Below are 20761 nucleotides of genomic sequence, written 5' to 3'. Positions count from 1 at the left end.
GGCCAAAGCATTCTCAGTGGTTAAACCTAGAAGTCGAATTGTTTAGTAAGTATCAGAGTAAGGTCCAGAATTTGACCGAATTTATTTTGAGAGAAATTCAAATTATTAATTTATCGTACGGGAAACGGCGGGTGATTCAGATTATTTTGCCCCGACTATTGCCGCAAATCCAAGATTTCATTGAGCTAAGGAACTAAGGATTTCATTGAACAGCACTTTGGAATAGTTGTTTGACCTAGAGGTCAAATCTGAAAGCAGGAAGTTGGTTGAAAGTACATGTACAGTGTATTACGGCTAGAGATCGAACGGACAGGTTCGTAGGCCAATAGTGGAAAGAAGGCAAAGATTAAATGGCAGGAAAGACTTGAAATAAAAGAAAAAATTTTGGCAACTGCCAAAATAAGCTGCAAGAAAAACAAAAGGGGCTGAGAAGCTGAAGTTAAACTAATCCGGGATACTGATGGAATGAGGGTGCAGTTACCTCGCTTGTATGGCAATCCGTCTAAACAAGATTAAATACAATGGTCATAAAAATTTGGCCTTGCCAGTCATTCAGGTTTTATTAATGTACCAGCAGAGACCCTGTTAGACGCAAGGGAGCAAGCAAATTTCTTCTCTGAGAATACATTTCATAATAATTTTAAACGAAATAGACTGTTCAGACTGAAAATAAGAAAATTATTGCCGCAAAAGACAAACACTATACTTGTGTAGGAAAGGCCATCTTAAATATTCAAGTTAAAAATGAAACGGAAAGAAAAATTTTTTTTCCTTGTTGTTAACAAGATACAGTTATTTTAGGCATGGTATTTCTAAAAATGGCAGGGGCACAAATTAATTTTGAGGAAAGGCCGATCCAAGCAGGAGACCCAAGCAGGAGAACACACATGCGACCCAAGCAGGAGAAAGTAGGAGAACCATCTGTTTTGGAGCTGAGGTATATGCAGACCGAAGAAAAGAAGAAACAGGATGACCTGGTAAGAAATTTTTCAGATATATTTTCTGATAAACCGGGCATGACCCACATAGTGCAACATAATATTGAGTTAAAAAGTAAAGGCTCCTGTAGAACAAAGCCTTACCGGTATGATAAAGCTAAAGAAGATATAATTGAGCAACATACTGAAGAAATATTAAAAAATAAAATAATTATTCCCATAAGTATTCTGTATGCTAGCCAGGTAGTGTTATGGCGCAAAAGAAACAATCTGCGTCCGACAGACTTTAGGCTTGGCGATTTGCTACTGATTATAAGAAGCTATATTAGTTTAACGAAATATGCCGTTTATACACTGCCTATCGTATTTAGAATCGTATTTCTAAATAAATATATCCTAAAGTATGGTTCACCACTTAGGGTTATCTCTGACAACTGCCCCTAGTTTATTAGTCAAATATTCCAAGACCTATGTACAGGGCTTGGCTACGTCATTTAAAGATGGTTCCTTATCAGCTGCGATCAAATATTGCAGACTGCTTGAACAAGAATATAGTTAAACTTATTCGTGTCTATGTTACCGTGAAAGACCGAAATTGGAGAATGTCGACTTTCATCGGAGAATACCAACATTCACCAAATACGTCGGTGAAAGACCGAATATTTCACTACATTCTTGTATATTCGGACCCTCACCGATGTATGTCGACAATCACAGATATGCTCTGGTGAAAGTCGAAAAGAGAGGTCATAAAGTACCATAATAGTTTAAGTTGTTGCAATAAATAAGATTTGAATTACATAATTTAGTAAGTTTTTTATTACTGCTATTTTATTTTCTCATTTAGAACGTACTGTATAATTAAGTAAGTTTTTAACTTCTATTATTTTCCTTTCTCATTTTGAATGTATTGTGTGTTTTAGGTTCTCATGTTCTTAAGTTCTTATTTCAAGTTTCAAGTGCGTTTATTCGCGACTGAATTACGGAGAAGAAAATATAATATTGTTATATGTTCAACATTCACCATTAGTACATGGTGAATGTTGAACATATAACAATTTACATTGACTGGTGTAAGTCAGAAAAAAGTATTTGGAAAATATTTCGGACATACACCAAGGACATTCTCCAGATTTCGGTGTTTCACCGTAACATCTGTTTTAAAAGTTATCACCACCGCTGGGATGGCTACGCCAGTGCATTGGCTTTTGCCCTAAGAACAGTCAAACATAACACTACCGGAAAAACATCAACAGAATTATAATTGGGAGGAAGATAATTATCTCCTTGGATAAATTTTTTTAAGTACAAAAACGGGAGGCAGAATGTAATCTCCCAGATAACCAGAAACTGATCAAGGAGACGGTGGCAAACTCGAATATCGCAAGTTATATTATAAAACAAAAGTTATATTAAGATAAAAAAGGAAAGATTTTTAAACAAAAGTTATATTAAGATAAAAAAGGAAAGATTTCGACTTCGAAGTCGGGGACAAATTCTTAAACATTAAATATTCATTGGCTTGCGCCCAAATTTTTCCTCGAAATTTGAAGGGCCTTTCATTATTCAAAAGCTTTCTTGAGCGGTTTGTTACTTAAAAGGAGATAACGATATGACTATTACTACCAATGTATATCAAGTTAAAAAATATTACGAACGCGCTGATATGCCAATGAAGATATTTTGCAGAAGGGAAGCACCAGCGCCAAGAGCAACAGATGGACCTTCGACTAATAATAATATTTCTAGATAAGAAAAGGAAGCAGACTAGAGTGGGCGAATCAGAAGTTAAAAGACGCGTTCTTGAGAGCCAAAAATACACAAGAGTAGCAAGTCGGCGAGAAAGGAAGGTAGAAGGAGACCATCTACGAGATTTAGCGAGCTGCTGACGGGCAAACAACGCCAGCTAAGGAATCAGCGATCCGGATTTTAAGTGTCGAAGAAGAAGGTCAGTGACAATACGGTAGCGCAGAAACTGCATAGGAACCAGCGGGCTCCTCAGACTGACTAGGCGATCATTCCTGGTGCAGAAAAACTTCTAGATCTGATAAGCGCCCAGCACCTTCAGACTTTGGTCAACGCCGGAAAATTTTTCAAGGCTAAAAGGATCGGTGTACAAGCGAAAAACCTCGATGAAGATGGACGGCAGTAGCAGACCGCGTCAACGGCTGAAGGTCCAACAGACAGCGAAATCGCCTCCTGGAATGAGTTCGTCCAAAAAGTATGTCTGCTTTCAACAAATGAATGATAACTGAACTTTACTCAAGAATTCAGTTTTACGTATGAAGTTTGCTGAAAAGTTTCCGTTTAGTCATTGCCTCGATCGACGACAATTTTATTTTTGAATTGTACTGAACAAGACGCTTTTTAATTTAATTATTTTGTAATTATCAGAAAATTTTTTTATTTAAATTAAGAATGAGATGTTCCTTTTTAGTCTGATAGACTGTGTTTAGAAAACATGTTATTTAATTAAGTGAATATACTTCATTACTCTTTAAGCTAAAGAATTTCGTTAAATATAAATGATTTGAAACCGTTTTCAGTAAATTCAAGTAAAGTAATTGTAAATGTAAACTTTTTTGTAAAATATGTGTTAAAATTAAAAGTATTTTGTGCATCCTTGTAAAGCGAAAATAAATGTGCTTGTATGAAAGAGTTAAAGTCAAGCTAATAGCAGAATTTAAGCTAAAAGTAAAAACTTGTTTGAGAATGCATGAGTTAGGCTTTCCAGCCAATACTAAGTTAATTTTCCTCTTGAATTAGCACCTCAGGGCTGAGAACTGAATGTAAGGTGTATTTCTGAGGTCTGATATGTTAAAATTTTAACATGTGGCCAGTCGATCAGGTGGTAATGTTGAACACTTTTTACATGAACACACGTTCTCATTTTAGTACACCTCGCTGGAGAGCAGAGAGAAGATTTAAAAGTTGGAAAGAATTTTGTGAATAAAAGCTCTTCCATGTGATTTCAAGAGAAAATAAATCTATTTCTGTAAAATCTTTAAAAGCTAAGTGAATATTTTAAATGCATGAGACTTGTTCTAAACTATTTTCTTCCGATATATTGGAACGGGACTAGATGAAAAAGTAATAAAAATAATGCCGAGTTTGTTATGGAAGTGGTATGATATTTTGTGTGTGAAAACTAGTTTAAAGAATTTTAAGATTTAAAATTTGAAGATTGACTCAGTGTTATGATTAGAATTTAATTATCACTACTAAGGTCAGTAAAATTCTGCCGGGGAAAGCTGTGAGGTGTATATTATTTTTACTAAGAGTTATTTTAATTTGTTAGCCTTTTTTATCATTTCTTATTCCTTTCGTGTTTCATCGCCAGGATGTAAGTAAGTTAGGGCGAACGAGAGTGTATTTAAACTGAAGAAGCAAAAAGGTTAGTCAGAATGTCTTTCGCTATTGAGTGCACACGTTGTTGTTTCTACTGAATGAACGCTGAATTCTCTCTTCGTATTCATGCTGCCGAAGTTCAATATCTCTCCTGTGTAGGCTACCGAGTCAGTCAACCTGCTAAGTTAAATGAATTTGTGTTGTCTTTAAATTTAGTTTAATTTACCATTATCTTAAGTTTATCCACTATTAGATACTTTAAGCAGAGGCTCGGTGGCGCAGTGGCTAGCGAATCGCACAGCAGCACTACAGGTCCAGGGTTCCATTCCCGGGCTGGGCAAGGTCGACTCAGCCTTTCATCCCTTGAATTCCATTACTTGAGTGGATAAAATAAGTACCAAGGTCGTTTGGGGACTAAATTCTGGGGGTCCTGCGACAAGCTGACCATTTGTTCAGGGCATATGCTTACGCACCCCGGGGCCCGCGGTCAAGAAAGCAGATTTCGAGCACTGCAGGCCTTGGCCCATTAGGGCTGTTACACCACTTAGTTTTAGATAATTTCAAAAAGCTTGCCTTTTGAAGAATTTTGAAGCAACAATATATAAAGAACTTAATTCCCTGCAGACTTGCTACATAATTCTCTATTCCTTGTAAAAACACCAGAACAATTTCAAAATATTAACGCAAGAAGCTATTAAGTTCTGTTTGGTTTCAGAAATTTTATATGAACCTGATGCGAAAGAATATTCATGTGTTGAAGACACAATATTTGAGATCCTTCCTCTAATTTTAGAGAAAAATTGTATACGTAAATTGGAATAAGTCGGGTATAAACCTTAGAAAACCTTATTATCTGGAAATTTATATAGCCATAGGATTCTTTCTCTTTCTTTTGTGTTTATATGTTTGTCTCAATTATGGCTTTAATTACAGTATTTTAACCATAATATTAATTAAGATAATCAGCATTTCATTAATTACTATCGTAATTTCGTTTGTTTAATTGCTGTTGGCTTCAATAAAATTCAATCATTTTTCTAAAATAAGAAATGTAGAGGCGTTAGATTATTTAAAACATAAATGCGCACTTTAAATTTAAAACAATTAATGTTCTTAAAGTGTCGAACCGATAGAATGGAGAGTATTTAAAACTCTTTGAAAGGAAAATGTTATTGACATGTATTTTGTATAAATATTTTGCACTCAACATCTTCAGCTGCTCACTTCATATGAAATACAGCATGCTTATTTTTGTGGTCGGCATAATTCCACTCATGGAAGTATGCCATTTTAAAAAGAGATAATAGTATTCTATACTACATTCAAGTTTTTTAAATAAAAATAGAAATAAAATAATTTCATCATCAAATGAAAGCCGTTGGCTTTATCAAGTTTCGTTTACCATCGGTATAAGATGCCAGTAACATACCTTTAAATATCTTTTTCATATAATTACATATAGTGATATTAGCACTTTTATATCATTTGAAGAAAAACAAAGGTGTTTTTAAATATTTCATTGTTGTACATCATTTTTCAGAGATAGGTTAAACTTTGAAATCTTTACGGAACCAATCTAATTGTTCTAGGTAATTTTGAAAACGAATAAAGTAATTAAAATATGTCATACAAATTAAAACCGATATTACGAAACAGAAAGAGCTTATCTGGTAATCTTTATATATTATGAGGAAGCATAAATGTGTACAAATAAATCAATAAACTAATGAGAGACATAAAGCTGCCAAGCTAATGCCAAATATGATTTTTTTCCTCTTTTTTTTTTTTTTTTTTTTTCTTTCCTGTGGGTTGCTGTAAAGGAAAAACTCCAGTCTGCCCTTGTTTTACACTGTAACGCTACCCTATAAGCCTTCTACTGGACACACACACATACACGAAAAAAAAAAAAAAAAAGAATGAGGGGGAATGAAAATAAAAAACTAAATATATAAAAAAATAATAAAACCACTAGACCTTTGTAAAAGAGAAAAAAGTTGCAAAAAACGCAGGGGAGGGGGGGGATTTCGAGGGTTTTGCTAGTTGGGAAGTTTTTGTTTCATAGTTGATTTTCGAGAGAAGGTATCGAACAAGTTCTGAGAATTGCCAAGACGGTCTAATGGAAGGAACACCTCTTCAGTTGCTATGGCAACGGAAGAGATTTCATCCCTCCGCTCCGTTGCCGTGGCAACTTGCTGGCAAATATTTGCCATGCCTATCTCGGGCTGAACGGGATTACTAGCGTCGGAGGCTCTCTCTTAGCCTTTGTCTGTAAGCTGTCGACAAGGGAAACGGGCAAAGGGTTTCGCTCTTCAGCACCGCTTCATCACTTAGTAGCTCAGGCCCACTGCTGTCAACTCTTCGAATTTCAATCACCACTTTATTCAACTCTTCTCTGTCTCTTCTCCTCCTTTTTTATCTGCTTCGTCTCTATTTTTTGCTTCTTTTTTTCTACAGGCATCTGATTTGCAAACTCGCGAAGAATTCGTTTTCCCAAAGAATCAACGCTTTGTTTAGCTAGCAAGGGAGGTGAACCTTTTTCTTATTTTTGACTTTTTCGTTCGTTTCTGACTCGCATGTATTCGTCTCGCAGAGAGGGAATTAAATGCTATAGCAGAAATTTAATAACAGTTTTGATTCAATTGATTACAGCCAGATTAAAGTGGAATAAATTTTCTGTCGCTGATCAGAGAAAACTTTCGGCTTGCAGCTCCACCACTCACCAGCTGGAAACCTTTACTGATAGTACGATCTCTGTCTGCGCTGAATCGGAAAATAAACCGAGGAGCAGCTAAAGATGATTAGTCGAGCAGGACTAAGAAATTTCAAATTTCTGTTGCAAGAATTCATTAGAACGACCAGTTTGGGAGAAACTAACCTATCAGTTTGCTTGGAGTTCATTTGCAAGAAATACACGTTTGTGTTTATTGCGTTTACATACAAAACCGAAATTAAAGCCAAAAATCTAGTTTTTTTGGCCGTAAGAAGCTATATTTAAAAGCATTTCTAGTAGGTAAAATGGTCACTTTTGTGCTTGCTCTGTGTCTATGAAAGCCTTATTTTCTAATCCCTGTTTTAATAATTTAGGTTAAACAATTTGCGACAGGTGTATATCTCTCGCAATCATTCGTAAATCGCAAATTATCTCTGAGAGTGGGGAAACGTTTGAGTGCGTAGGTGAGTGCCTGAGATCATGTGTATATGTTACGGTGAAACACCGAAATTTAGAGAGTGTCGACTTTCACCGGTGAATGTCAACATTCACATAGTCGCTTGGTGTATGCCCGAAATATTTTCCAAATACTCTTATTTCTGACTTACAGCGGTAAATGTCGACATTCACCATGTACTAATGGTTAATGTTGAACATATAACAATATTATATTTTCTTCTCCGTAATTGAGTCGCGAAAAAACGTACTTGAGACTTAAGATAAGAACTTAAAACACACAGTACATTCAAAATGAAAAAGAAAAATAATAGGAGTTAAAAACTTACTAAATTGCTTGATTCGAATCATATTTATTTCAACAACTTAAACTATTATGAGACTTTGAATTGCAAAAGAGGCCCTTGCTTTTACAACTACATTTATTGGTGAAACACTTCTTTTTGCAATGACAGCGTGTACACATACTCCTCTCTTTTCGACCTACACCAGAGCATATCTGTGATTGTCGACATGCACCGGTGAGGGTCCGAATGTGCAAGAATGTAATGCAATATTCGATCTTTCACCGACGTATTTGCTGAATGTTGACATTCTCCAGTTGAAAGTCGACATTCTCCAATTTCGGTCTTTTACGGTAACATACTACATGTATATGCGTGTCCGTTTCTCTCTCTCTCCCTATATATATACATATATAAGTGCGTGTGGGTGTACATGCATATACTTTCCACACAAAATTAATAAACATATATGAAAATCATTGTAAAGATATAAAGCGAAAGACAAAATTAAGATGAAAAATAATATATTCATCGTAATCGAAAAAAAAAGTTTATATATTCGTACAGATATATTATGAAAGAACATAAAACAAGAGGAATGTCTAGTAATGAGAATTAACATGGCATCTGAAAAGAAATAAACTTAAATTTATAACAGGAAAGAAAAAATATACGAACAATATACAGAGAATATGAACAAAATTTAAGCATAAACTTATTAAAATTTAGTTTCTTAACATTAAACAAACAGAAGGGAGGAGAAAGAAGACAAATGAGAAAGGAAATGTAACATAAATTGAAAATTAACTAAAAACATGGAAGGTTAAAAAATAATAATATTTGTAAACTGATCTAAATGCGAAACGTTTTAAGAGAAATGAAGTCTTTTCAAGGCCAACCATCAATCTTTTTGTAAGATATCAAGGAATGCTTTTATAAACTTTAGAACAGGTACATAGCCAATACCTTGAACAAAAGTTTCACAAAAGAATGTTGAAAACGTTATTTCTAAATTTTAAGCAAAAACTTATAAGATGTTTTCCTCCTCCTTTCTGCATGCCATCGTGGTGTAACGTTAGCACACTCGACGTGTATTCGAGTCCCGGAAAAGGCATTGCTCATTTTTCATGTGTCCCGCATTAAAAAAAAATCCTAATCACTCCACAGTGATTCTTCACCACCAGGATTTGGAAAGTACTATATATATTTTCCCTTTTAAAGGGTGACTGGTCACCCTTCAAAAGAGAAAATATATATAGTACTTTCTCTCTCCTTTCTGCATGCCATCCTGGTGTAACGTTAGCACATTCGGCGCGTTTTAGAGAGGTCCAGGTTCGGGTTCTGGCAAGGGCATTGCTGATTTTTCATGACTCCTGCTTCAAATTAACCTATGTCTCTACAAACTAAATGAATAACGAATGCATTAGTTGAAACATATCTTAAGTCTGCTTATATGAATTCCATTCGGAGCAAAAGATTTACTTGTATAGTACATGTATCTTTAACACATATCTGTTTAGTGTTTTTTTATTGAGTCAGTAAATCATAATTGTTTCTAGCTGGTTTGATTTCAATATTAAGAAAGGTTAAAAGTTACAATAATGTAGTATCTATTCAAGAGACTTAAGTTCAAATATTAGTGCTGTTCTGGGTTCGCTTCTGCGTGGAAATATTGCTTGTGACCCAATCACAGTAATGAAATATTAAACACGGTTTACCACTTAGTTTGCAGCAGGGTATTCTAATCTCAGTCAAATTGTTACTCCTCTACAGTGTGAAATTTTTCTAATTGAGATACACGGTTTACCACTTAGTTTGCAGCAGGGTATTCTAATCTCAGTCAAATTGTTACTCCTCTACAGTGTGAAATTTTTCTAATTGAGATACTGAAGAAATATTTGGGTAAGAAACCTAGCGCCGACCCTGTTAACAAACAATACTTTCTCCTAAGTTTTCCTCTCCTTTAGAAAAATCTTTCACAACATCAAAAAGATTTTTAATCTAAATATAAACCAAGTTTTAATAACTGATCTGGAAAAATAATAAATTTTTCAACACTCATTTGTCCTATCTGAGAAAAGGGAGAGCTTCAACTTGTTTACATTAATAGCAGTCTGTTTGACTTTTGCGAAAGACAGGAACGATTTCATTTACGTGAGTCGTGTCAGCTCATTCCATAAGATCGTTCGTGAAGGACAGTTTAAGAGATTCGAATTAATATTATGCTTCATTTTGGAAATCGGTTAGTTAAGCCGAAATTTTTCATATATTTTCAGAAGTATATCTTGATTCCACAGGCAATCGAAATTTAGTGATTTGATTAAAAGCCTTATTTTCTACGCAACTCTAGAAGAAGTCGGTTGGGACAAACAAACTTAAGAAAAGAATCTCTCTCTGCCTGTCTCTCTCTATCTATATTTAGGAAAGCAGACTGTAAATGAGTTAAGATTTTATGAAACGCGTGTGTTATTTTAAGGAGACAGTTTAAAGTTCGCTGCAGAATTAAACAAATCGGGGTTTGGAAATTTGGATTATTTCTCGCTATTACCTAAATGCTCTGTTTAGGGTATTTGAGGAGATAAATGTGGCTGAAAATGTGGAAGAACGAAGCTATACAACTGTTAATACTCGTTAGCTTTTCATCTTCATCTAAAATCAACGTTTATTTTTTTTATTTTTTACTCCTCCCCCCGTTTAAGGTATAGTGTTTGGAAGTTAAGATAGGTCTTCCGAATTTTAGCTCATTGGATATCATAGCTGATTGAACACTGAACCACAGACTTTTTTTGATATCTTTTTTATTCACCAGCATTTTACTCCATTTCGCGATATCTTTATAAGGTATTTCTCCCACTCTTCTTTTCTAGCGTGCCTTCGTGGTGTAGTGGTTCTGTACACTGGGCCGATATTCCAGAGGCCCGTGGTTCGATTCCTGGAGAAGGCGGTTGCTAATTTTTCATCTTGCCATTTAAAAAAAAAAATACCCAATGTCTCTACAGTGGCGCCCGAACTAAAAGGGTGATGGATGATGAGTCTCTACACCCAGGATTTGGCGATTGGGTCCTTCCAAAACCCCAGTCACCCTTTAAAAAGGGGAGTATATAAGGTATTTCTCCCACTTTCCTAGCGTGCCTTCGTGGTGTAGTGGTTCTGCACACTGGGCTGTTATTCCAGAGGTCGGTGGTTCGATTCCCGGCGAAGGCGGTTGCTAATTTTTCACCATTCCTGCTTTAAAAAATTACCTAATGTCTCTACATCTTCCACTTAAAAGATGGTTTAAATTGTAAAATTTCGTAGCATATTTATTATACATTTTATGAGTTACTCCAATTTAACTAAGTTTTATTACTTGAAATAACCTCATTTTATTCCTTCCTTCTCTGGCCAAATATTTAGAGTTACGATTTTTCAAAGATATTAGAGCAGATTTAATTCTACTTTAATAGAAAATTTCTGTTTTCGTAACTGCGATATGAACTGTTTTAGAATTTTTTGTCAGAAAGTCATTTCAAATATCTTCCCAAACCACTTCGTAGATTTTTCGGATAGCCCAGAAGTACAGTTTACTAGAGAATGTGTAATGTTTCAACCAATTAATGCAAAACTTGAAAATTGACTAATTGAATTTAATATTATGCACTTCGTTTCTCTTAATACACTTCTGTTTATATCTTCAGTAAAGGTTTATTGAGCTCTCAAGCGAACTTGTGCGGGAGAAAATATTAGTCACAGTTAATTTGTTATTTTACTAGCAAACGATTAAAAAAAGTCCTTTGCGCTTAATCCTTCTCCCCTTCTCTACTCCGAATCACCTGGGGCTGAACTTACTTGGGGTCACGATTACCTAATACCCATATGCTGCTTTCTGTCGACCCCGTTTCATCAAAATACTGTCTTGTTGAGCTTTTGTTCGGTGCACCCTCAGGGAAGGGGGCTGTCTAGATACCGGCTATAATATTTTGTTCGAGACCCGCAGGCAAAGTGACACAAAGATTTTGATTACAGTGCTTAAAGCCGAAGCTGGTTCTGGAGTTTAACCGTGTCTCTAGTCCGAGTGTAATAAAAGTTGGTTGAAGAACATATAATACTGCATTCCATATTTGGAAATATCTGGATATGATAATATTGAGAGGGTAAAAATCTCCTTCGTGAACGAGCTGAAAGATTATTTTGAATGATTCACGTAAAATTACGCGATAGCAGTTACTACTTAGTTACAAATGCAATTCTAGAATTGATGCTTTAAGTGCAAATCTCAAGTAGAGGCTTATATAAGTAAATATTTGCGGTTTCAAGCTTGCGTACCTTGATTACCCTGATTATTGAATTATTTAACTTTCTAACAATGGAGTTTAATTATTGATACCAAAAGACCTTTTGGACTGCGTAAAAACAATTTTGCTTTTAAATATATTGAAAAATTTTCAGCGTTTCCGATACAGGTGAGGTACTCTTCTCGTTCATTTACTACTTTATTAGAAACCCGGTATTGCATTTTTCACTAAATGATGTTCTTAATTTGAAAACAAGTATTTTTCTGGATATTTCATATTTTAATACTTGTCATGAGTTCCGCAGCAAACTAACTTCTTATATGAATGTATTTGCTTACTTAGTCGCAAGATTCTGACCTGAAACACCAGATCGCAATAATTTTGTTATCCGCAGAAGATTGAGAAAAGCATGTAGGATGCATAAAGGTTATCTGAAACTCTGCGGTTACAAAATCTTATGATAAGTTCTTCAGTACTACTGAAGTTTAACACAAAATATGTGAAATATTTCCTAATGCGGACTATATACACTTTATCAGTTATTTGAAAAATAAATGTAGTTGCTCATAAAATAATCTAGCATTTGAAGCTTCTTCACTCAAAATCAAATAAATAGTCTTCACTTTTAATAACCTAATTTTCTGGTTTATTGAAACTGAATGAATGACTGTGGCTAAGTTTTAGGATTCTTCAATATTAATAACGTTGTAAGAATACGATGAATAAATAGTAAGAGATCGGCCACTAACTTCTTGTGCCGATGTGATTGCATGTTTGCCAACAGACAATGAGATTCTGAGTTCCTTTCTCAGGAAGACATTATAAATACTACTAGGGCCGGAGCCAGAGCCGTTGCAACCGGCAGAATTATTTAACTTAAGGAGATATATGGCAGAATTCAGAAGCCTGCACCGGGCAGCAAAATACCGACTGCGGACCTGGATACTGTATATTGCTAGAGCCGTCCGCCTCGAGGAAGCTGCATCCGGGGTATGACTATTGAAGTAAATGTTTGAGAGATTGGAAACTAGCTTCGATAATGCCGAGTATGTTGATGGTGAAGTCCTGAGTTTAAGTCCTAGTTGAATCTCAGACTTTTATAGCATAATAAAATTAATTATTAATGCTAATGCTATCTCTACGATATGGAAGTTCTCTATGACAAACGTCCCATCTTCAGATGAGCTCATTTTTGGTAAATGATTTTATCTTCAACCACATATATCCAGTTACATGTCGTGTGACCACAAGATGCTTACGAGTAATCGGAAAAGAAACACGGTTTTATGCTAAGATAGCAAATACGTATTTGCCATTATATTTACATTGCACGTATGAATCACACGCTATCCATTTGAAACACTTGGCAGAATTTAACCTGCTTGTATACTTCGTATAAGAGGATATCGATCTGTATGTTTTCTCTACTTGTATGAAATTATTACCTGCGTATAATTTTTGGAAGCAGGAGTCAGTAAAAATGAGCAACGCCTTCCCCAGTAATCGAACCACGGACCTCTGGAATACGCGCCCAGCGTGCAGACCACTATACCACGAAAGCACGCTAGGAAGGCGCGAGAAATACCTTACAGGTTTACCTCGACACCAGGCGACTATGAAACTAAATGTATTAATATAGTATTATAAAGTGATAAATAAAATTAATAAAATAGCTTCAAGTACAAGCATGAACACATATTCAAGAAGAAAAATTTATAGCCTGACTTTATAGTTGTTACATGATTACAAAGTTAATTTTAATACTTGGTATTTTTGCTTTCATTCTGAACAAATAGAGCTCTTTCTGGATGCGTCTATACGTGTATGCGTCCGTATTTAAGAATGTATGAGTATGTAGTAATTTTTGACATGTACAGGTATATAAAATCTTTGACTACTGTTAAAGTTGAAGAGAACAAAGCGAATTTAAAATGAAATAGAATTAAACATAATTCAGATGGGGAATTCCTGCTGCGGATAGAGTTTTTATACACCTCTTTTTTTTTCTTTTTCCCCCTTTCTTGCCCCCCCCTTTTTTTTTTCAATTCCCCTCCGTAAATTTTCCCTCAAATTGCATTACATTTTTTTTTTTTTTGCATATAACTGCATTTCCTTTTATTTGATAAACGTCTTTAAACAATGTAATTCCATGCAAAAATAATTTTATATGTAATTTATTAGTAAAGCATGTGAGTATGAACTTGTTCAAGGAAATTGAAGATGAGTAGTGAGAGCAAATAAAAGTGCAGTTTTTCAGAAACATTTGCAATTTCAGATGTACTAGTCTCGGTCATATATGAAACCAGAAATAATAAAACATCCCAAACAGGGAGTACAGTATCTAAAGTTTCAGACAATTATGGTCTTCTTGGGAAGTGATATCCTTAAAAATCATGATTAATGGAAAGAGCAATAATTAATTCACGTAAAGATTTTACCGTATTCCACCTTGTTGACGCCTATGAAATAATGAAGTGAAATTGCGTTATTTCAGTTTATTAATGCTATAAAATTACATATTAGTTATAATAATAAGTAGCAAGTGATCTAGCAAAAAAACAAAGCATTCGCCCTGTAATTAATTTTCTGAAATTGATTAAGTAAATAATATTCAAAATACAGGAAACAATTCTTATGTGTAAAGAGAAATACATTACTAAAAACCTTAAAAAATTTTGTTTAATTTCTTCAAGAAACATTCACTACTGATTAAAATATTCATGTAATGAAGTTCGCATACTTATTTTCGTTATTTATTAATCACTTTAATTCTTGAAACTTATAAAGTTATTGTTTAAATAAACCAGTTACTTATAATTTCGGCCTTTACTATAATGTCTCCTTTCCGTTTCTTCGCCAGAATGTAAATGAGTTAGCTAGCACTTAAGTGGAAGGTTTTAGAAGCTACGTTAGTTCCTGCCAGATGTGATCATTGTAACGATTCGGCTTGGTGTTACATCGTTTTGACACATGAATTTGATACACCGGTAGAGTTTCTGACCCAGTTTTAAGTATATTTAACTTTGAGTATATTAATCTTTGACTATTAGTCCACGTTTTAAATTGAAGTTGTCTGTTCCTTTAGTTGCATCGTCACGAGCTGAGGTTGATTTTGTTTTCACACACACACACACACACACACACACACACACACACACACACACACACACACACACACACACACACACACACACACACACACACACACATATAAATGCGTTTATGTTCTAAAGGTTGTTTAAATAAAAAGGTTATTTAAACCTTTCCAAGACTTTATAATCAGTTTCAAACATAGCGATAATTCGTTTCAGGTCTGTTAGGGGCTTTGGACTAATTAACCTTTAACAGATCAAGCAAAGCCAAATAACCTTTCTAAATTTGATTGACTAAATCTATCGTTTTCTTGTTTCTCTAGATTACTATCTGAGTGTAAAATTGTTAAAAATAATGATAATTTAAAACTTCCTTTAAGGAAAAAGGCCGAGATTCTTTCGCTTCTTCTTCTAGAGGAATCTTAGATAACGGCAGACCCCCATCAAGTCTATCTGCCATAGAATGAATGCCTTCGTGGAAGACGTTTGATGATGAAATGTCTAGCATTCACGTTACACCTAAGGAAAACACAACGCAGGTTGTCCGTTCACCCGGAATCGTACCAGAGATGAACTAAAGGTGCTTTGTAGTCTTATCCACAGAACAGCGGTACTCCAAGAAAGTAGAAAAAGCATTAACAAGCACTTAAAATCAAACTCAACTTTGTCGTCTTTGAAGTTCACGATGTCTGTGCGTGATTGTTCGCCTTATTTTGCTACTTCACTTGCTGCCTGGAATTAATTTCTTTATTTGTAATTTTTACTTCAGGCGAATATCACTTGCCACCAGTTAATACCACCTTGCCTAAAATTTCTTCCTTTCTTTTCTTTCTTTTTTGTATTCCTTTCCTTACCGTTTCTTATTACTTTCATGTATTCGACCGCATCCGGCAAAGAAGCTTTCATAATCAGTTCATCTACATTATGTACTAAATTAATATTTTTATTACAGTCGTTGTAAAGTTATTAGCTTTTTTTTAAAAGCAGTGGACGTGAACAATGTGCATCCCCCTCGCCGGGATTCGAACCCTGAACATCTCGAATACGCGTCGATTATGCTTCCAATTACACAACGAAAGCATGCGAAAAGGTGGGAGAAAATACCGTATATAGTCACTACACAACGTTGATACTGAAATTTTAATAATTAGATTATTACAAGCAGGGTCAAACCACGCCAAATTTAAAGCATTTTTTCCTTCTTAAGTGGCCGAGAAGTATTTTTTAATTCATTCATTTCTTTACTGACTATTCGTTATCTCTCTCAAACTGTTTTTCTTTTATTGCTTCTTTTTCTTTTGAAGTTTTTTCTTTTTTAATCTGTTTTTCTCTACCCTCACTTTTTTTCGTTGCCATCCTTTGCAACAGGTCCGCAGCAGCATATTCGACAAATTCTAACTATATTTTTCAATTAGTTCTTTTATTTGAAGGTTTTTAGGGTTATTATTATTATTTTATGTAACCAGTTATTTATAATTTCAGCTTTTACTGTCACTTCTCTTTTCCGTTTTCCTACCAGAATGCAAATTTACTTTAAGTGTATTTAAGATGAGGTTTTTCTGATTGTAAGACAGAGCATTTTTCTGCTCCTTGAAACACCGTTACTAGGTTTCGCTCGCTTAGAAAGATTGTATTTAGTCGGCTGTGCGTTAGTGCTGCCAATATTAAATTTGTTCAGCCGACGGAATGTTTTGAGCCAACTTCATTTAAATTAAATCGGTTCCGTTAACCGGAACCGATTTAACGCGAAGTCCGGTTAATTAATAATTTTAATTCTGAAATTTACTGCTACTGTAGTTTGTATCGCAACAAGTGATCGCTTGATACTGTCAGCACGAGAAGTGCATTTATGTTTCTGATTTAATAAAAAGGTTTGTTTTAAAAACCTTCTCTAGACTCTGTCTTTAACTTCTGACACGGAGATAATTTGCTCTACGTCTGCACAGAGTTTCGATCTAGTTATAAAAGAAGACCAAACTCTATAGATTTATTAATGGTTAATGAATTAATCTAAGATTATGGACTAGAGTTTAATGAAATTTAAAATAAAAAATAAAAAACTACGCCTACCATACATACACTGAAGTGAGATATAAATTCGACTTTTTTCAGCAAACTGAAAAATAGGACTGAACAGTCTCGAAGCTAATTGCACACTGATTTGTTATAGACAACAGCTTTTCAAAAAGAAATGAACATAAAGATAAATAAATAAATTTAAAAAAATAAAAAAGAAAAATGAAAAGAAAAATAGCGTAGTAAATAGAACAGGAATATTGTGAAACATCTGTGGAAGACTACATCTAAATGCTTTGCTTTAGATATTTTTGATATTTTCAGCTCATGAAATATTTTAGTATGATGCGGACGCCTTAGAGAATAATATTATACCTATCAATATCTATATTTCGGCTTCTCAGATATACTCTTCACTTTCAGAGATGGTTTGCTACAGAAGGTGGTTGCCATTGCATAAATCGCGAGCTTCCGTAACTCCAGAGCGGTGTAAAGCGTAAATGCTTAACGTGTTCCTGATCCTTGCACTCAGCATCTAATCCTGGCTAACGAAAAAGCTGCTTTAACTCCCACGCTGTGAAAGGTTTATGCGCAACGGAAGGTGAGGAGCTGCGATTAGAGATTATGAAAGAAAAGAGAGGCGGGAGTGCTGACAGGCGAACAGCGACCCGCCGCTTAAGCACACTTGTTGCCCATCCTGTCGGGCTAAGTAGGGCTGTTAAGTGCGCATCTGCATCACAATGTGACAAATGGCCCGTGCACGGAATCCGAAACGGAACCGACTTGCGCTTCAGTACGCCCAAAATTAGCTGGATACAGGGATGTTCTCTCAATCAAAATGCAACTGAAGCCCACTGGCCATGTAATATGAGGGTATTATCGTTGATTCAGCGTTACAAAGCGCTGAGAGTAATGCACTGCATTATGCACCGTGCACTGAAACGGTGCGAAGTGTTAAGCAAAGTTACTGCTGCAGCAGAGTACATTATCTCGCAGAGTTGGTTCCTCAAATGGATACCTGCGAGTAGTTAATATTATACTGCCAAAGAAGAATGCAAATATTAATGGTATACGTTATGGCATTCCATCTCGTTGCTGGCTGTTCCTTTGCCATACAGTTGCTTGATGTGTTCTGTCCCAGAGTAAGGTTAATTATGAGGGAAAGATGCATAATGTAATTAAGTAAGGCAAAGCAAACTTGCATTATTCCGTATTAATATGCCATACGGCAGAAGTATTTGATTTATTGCTTTTGTGTATCGGATAACGTAAGGCAAGTTGACATATGAACTGCGAAATATTCTGAGGTTGACTCAGATGGTTATTTAACTAGCTTTCAAACTGGAAATATACGAAAAGTTATACATCTAATAAATACGTTCTAAGTTACTCCTCAACTTAATGTAAAAGTTAGATACGTATGCCTACATGATACGGCTTTTCCGTTATTGAAAGCAATATAGGACTGAAAGATATGGGCTCTTATTTTTTTTTAACGGAGAGATGCATTTCCAGAAATAAGAATTTTTACTAATAAAATTTAAATAATTCTGCTAAACTGAGAAATGGTTTTCATTACCACTTCTTACTGGCAAAAATTCAGAATTATCTTTACTTACACTTACGAAGATATTTAGTACTGTTTTAATGACTGAATGTGATTTATAGTACGTTGTCAGGCAATTTTCTTAAAGGACAAGTAGCATTAAGTGTCATATCAAAGAAATACATCAACGAAACAATTTTAGCGGCGTAGATAATTAATGTTTTTTTGTTGCCAGAAATGGAAAAGTGAAATCAGTTTGGTAGCTGTTTTTCTCTTTAATAAGTATAGTTAAAAATGTCACGTAAAATACATAAATGTTTACAAAATTGATGCATATTTCCTATATAAATTTATTCTAATCCACTTTGTGTACTCGATTAATATTCGATATTTTTAAATATCAAAAACTGTTCTGATTTTATTTACCACTCTGAAACGAAAGTGGTAATCACTTGAGAATCTGACTTATCAATATTGTTTCAAAGGAAAATTAAAACATAAGTTGCTGAATTATAATTATCACTTCTCTAAAAATAATTTTATTGAGAGAAACGTAACTTTCATCTAACAACTCATTAAGTTATAAGAAGTTTTTCATCTCTTCCTAGTGCTCTCGTGGTAAGACCCCGGAGTTCGAGTCCTGGCTAAAGCATAGCTGATTTCTCACGTTTCTCGCTCCGAAAATCCACAAAAATATCTCTAAGAAATATTTAAAAATCTGAGTAAATACTTGCACAAAAACAATAGTTAAACTTTAGTGAAACTATTTTAAAACATCTCAAATTATGTTCACCCATCATATACCATCAAAATCATAAGATCAGTCTTTTAACTGCTATAATTTAATACCAGTGAGCTTTTAGATATCCAATTATGAATTTGTGATCTGCTAGGACAATGAACCATGTTAATAAGAGAACATCCGTGTATCCAACTATACAGGTAGAAATACTCTATGCTTATTTTAAGAAAAGAGGTGATACTATTGTGAAACCATAATTTTAAAAGCATTATAAATCTAATTCAAAAGAAAATTTATAAAAAATATTCTTTTTAGTTTGAATTAAAACCAAGTAATATGCTAAGTAATTTACTTAATAGTTTGTGTAGAATAAATCACAAATATATATATTTACATCTCTATTTTATAAATGGTATGCAGTTGAAGAGAATTACAATAGTTAAAACGGGAGAATGTTAAAAAATAGAGAAACAAAACTTTTCTTGTTTAATGTTAAGGTAGATAAGCAGATATTCAAAAGAAAATAATCCTCAGCTAGTTAAGTTATTTTAGCGGAAATCTGCTCGTATCAGACGTAATACATGAAACCATATAAACAACCACGCAATCACCCCATCCCATCGAGAATCAAACCCTTAAATTTATGGGGCTGCTCCACTTAAATGGTTTAACTTATTGGTTAGTAATGAGAAACAATTATGCCATATAATTGCTGTATTGTTATTAAGTTGTACAGAAAAGTAAGATTCCCCCTCCACAAATTTCGTGAAGTTTCATTTTATTTAAATACACGTGAAATATTTAGTTGAATACAACTGCTACCATTTAATAAATTCGTAAAGAAAATCCATAAAAGAAAGTGGAAGAATCAGATAACTTTTAAAGGTAGTTCTCAAAAAGAGATTTTTAATATAGTATTTCACATTTATCCAAAACAGCATTCGGTTTTACAGCAAAATTTCTCTACTCAATGGTTGAGTGGTTGAAATTAAAGAATACTGACATTTTACTCCAGATATTGTTTCTGGCTGTTAGACCGGTTGGCTGCATGTGTTTTTCAGGGTTTTTCGCGCTTGTGATGCAAATAAGTGCTTTGTCTTCCCAAAGGCATCCTTTACGTTAGACAAATAGCTTTAAGCTGCGTTGAAGTAAACGTTAAATAATCCTTCCTAGTTCATTTATTAAACATCAGTTGTCTATAATTAGTCCATTCAGACGAATTACACCAAACATTCAGTTAGGCTCAGAATCAGTGAGGCATTTTGTAAAATACAGGGTTTAATTGGGTAAAAAATTTAACGTAACGATTTTTTTGTTTCCTTGATTGATTTCGTTTTTAATTTTCTGCACAAGGA

General features: G+C 34.5%; 1 long non-coding RNA gene and 1 other non-coding gene across 5 annotated transcripts in view; both read left to right on the top strand.

The window, feature by feature from the left end:
• LOC118191773 (uncharacterized) overlaps positions 1-20761 on the top strand; it is a 478434-nt gene that overhangs the window by 243091 nt on the left and 214582 nt on the right. The gene's annotated exons all lie outside the window — the stretch shown is intronic.
• Positions 10867-10940, top strand: TRNAN-GUU (transfer RNA asparagine (anticodon GUU)). The gene has a single exon. It is a non-coding gene; the product is annotated as a tRNA-Asn (tRNA).

This window comes from Stegodyphus dumicola, chromosome X2, assembly GCF_044657685.1.
Source record: "Stegodyphus dumicola isolate Sdum_Otavi_A_Nest chromosome X2, ASM4465768v1".
Classification (NCBI taxonomy): Eukaryota; Metazoa; Arthropoda; class Arachnida; order Araneae; family Eresidae; genus Stegodyphus; species Stegodyphus dumicola.
This window is presented reverse-complemented; position numbering and strand designations above follow the sequence as displayed.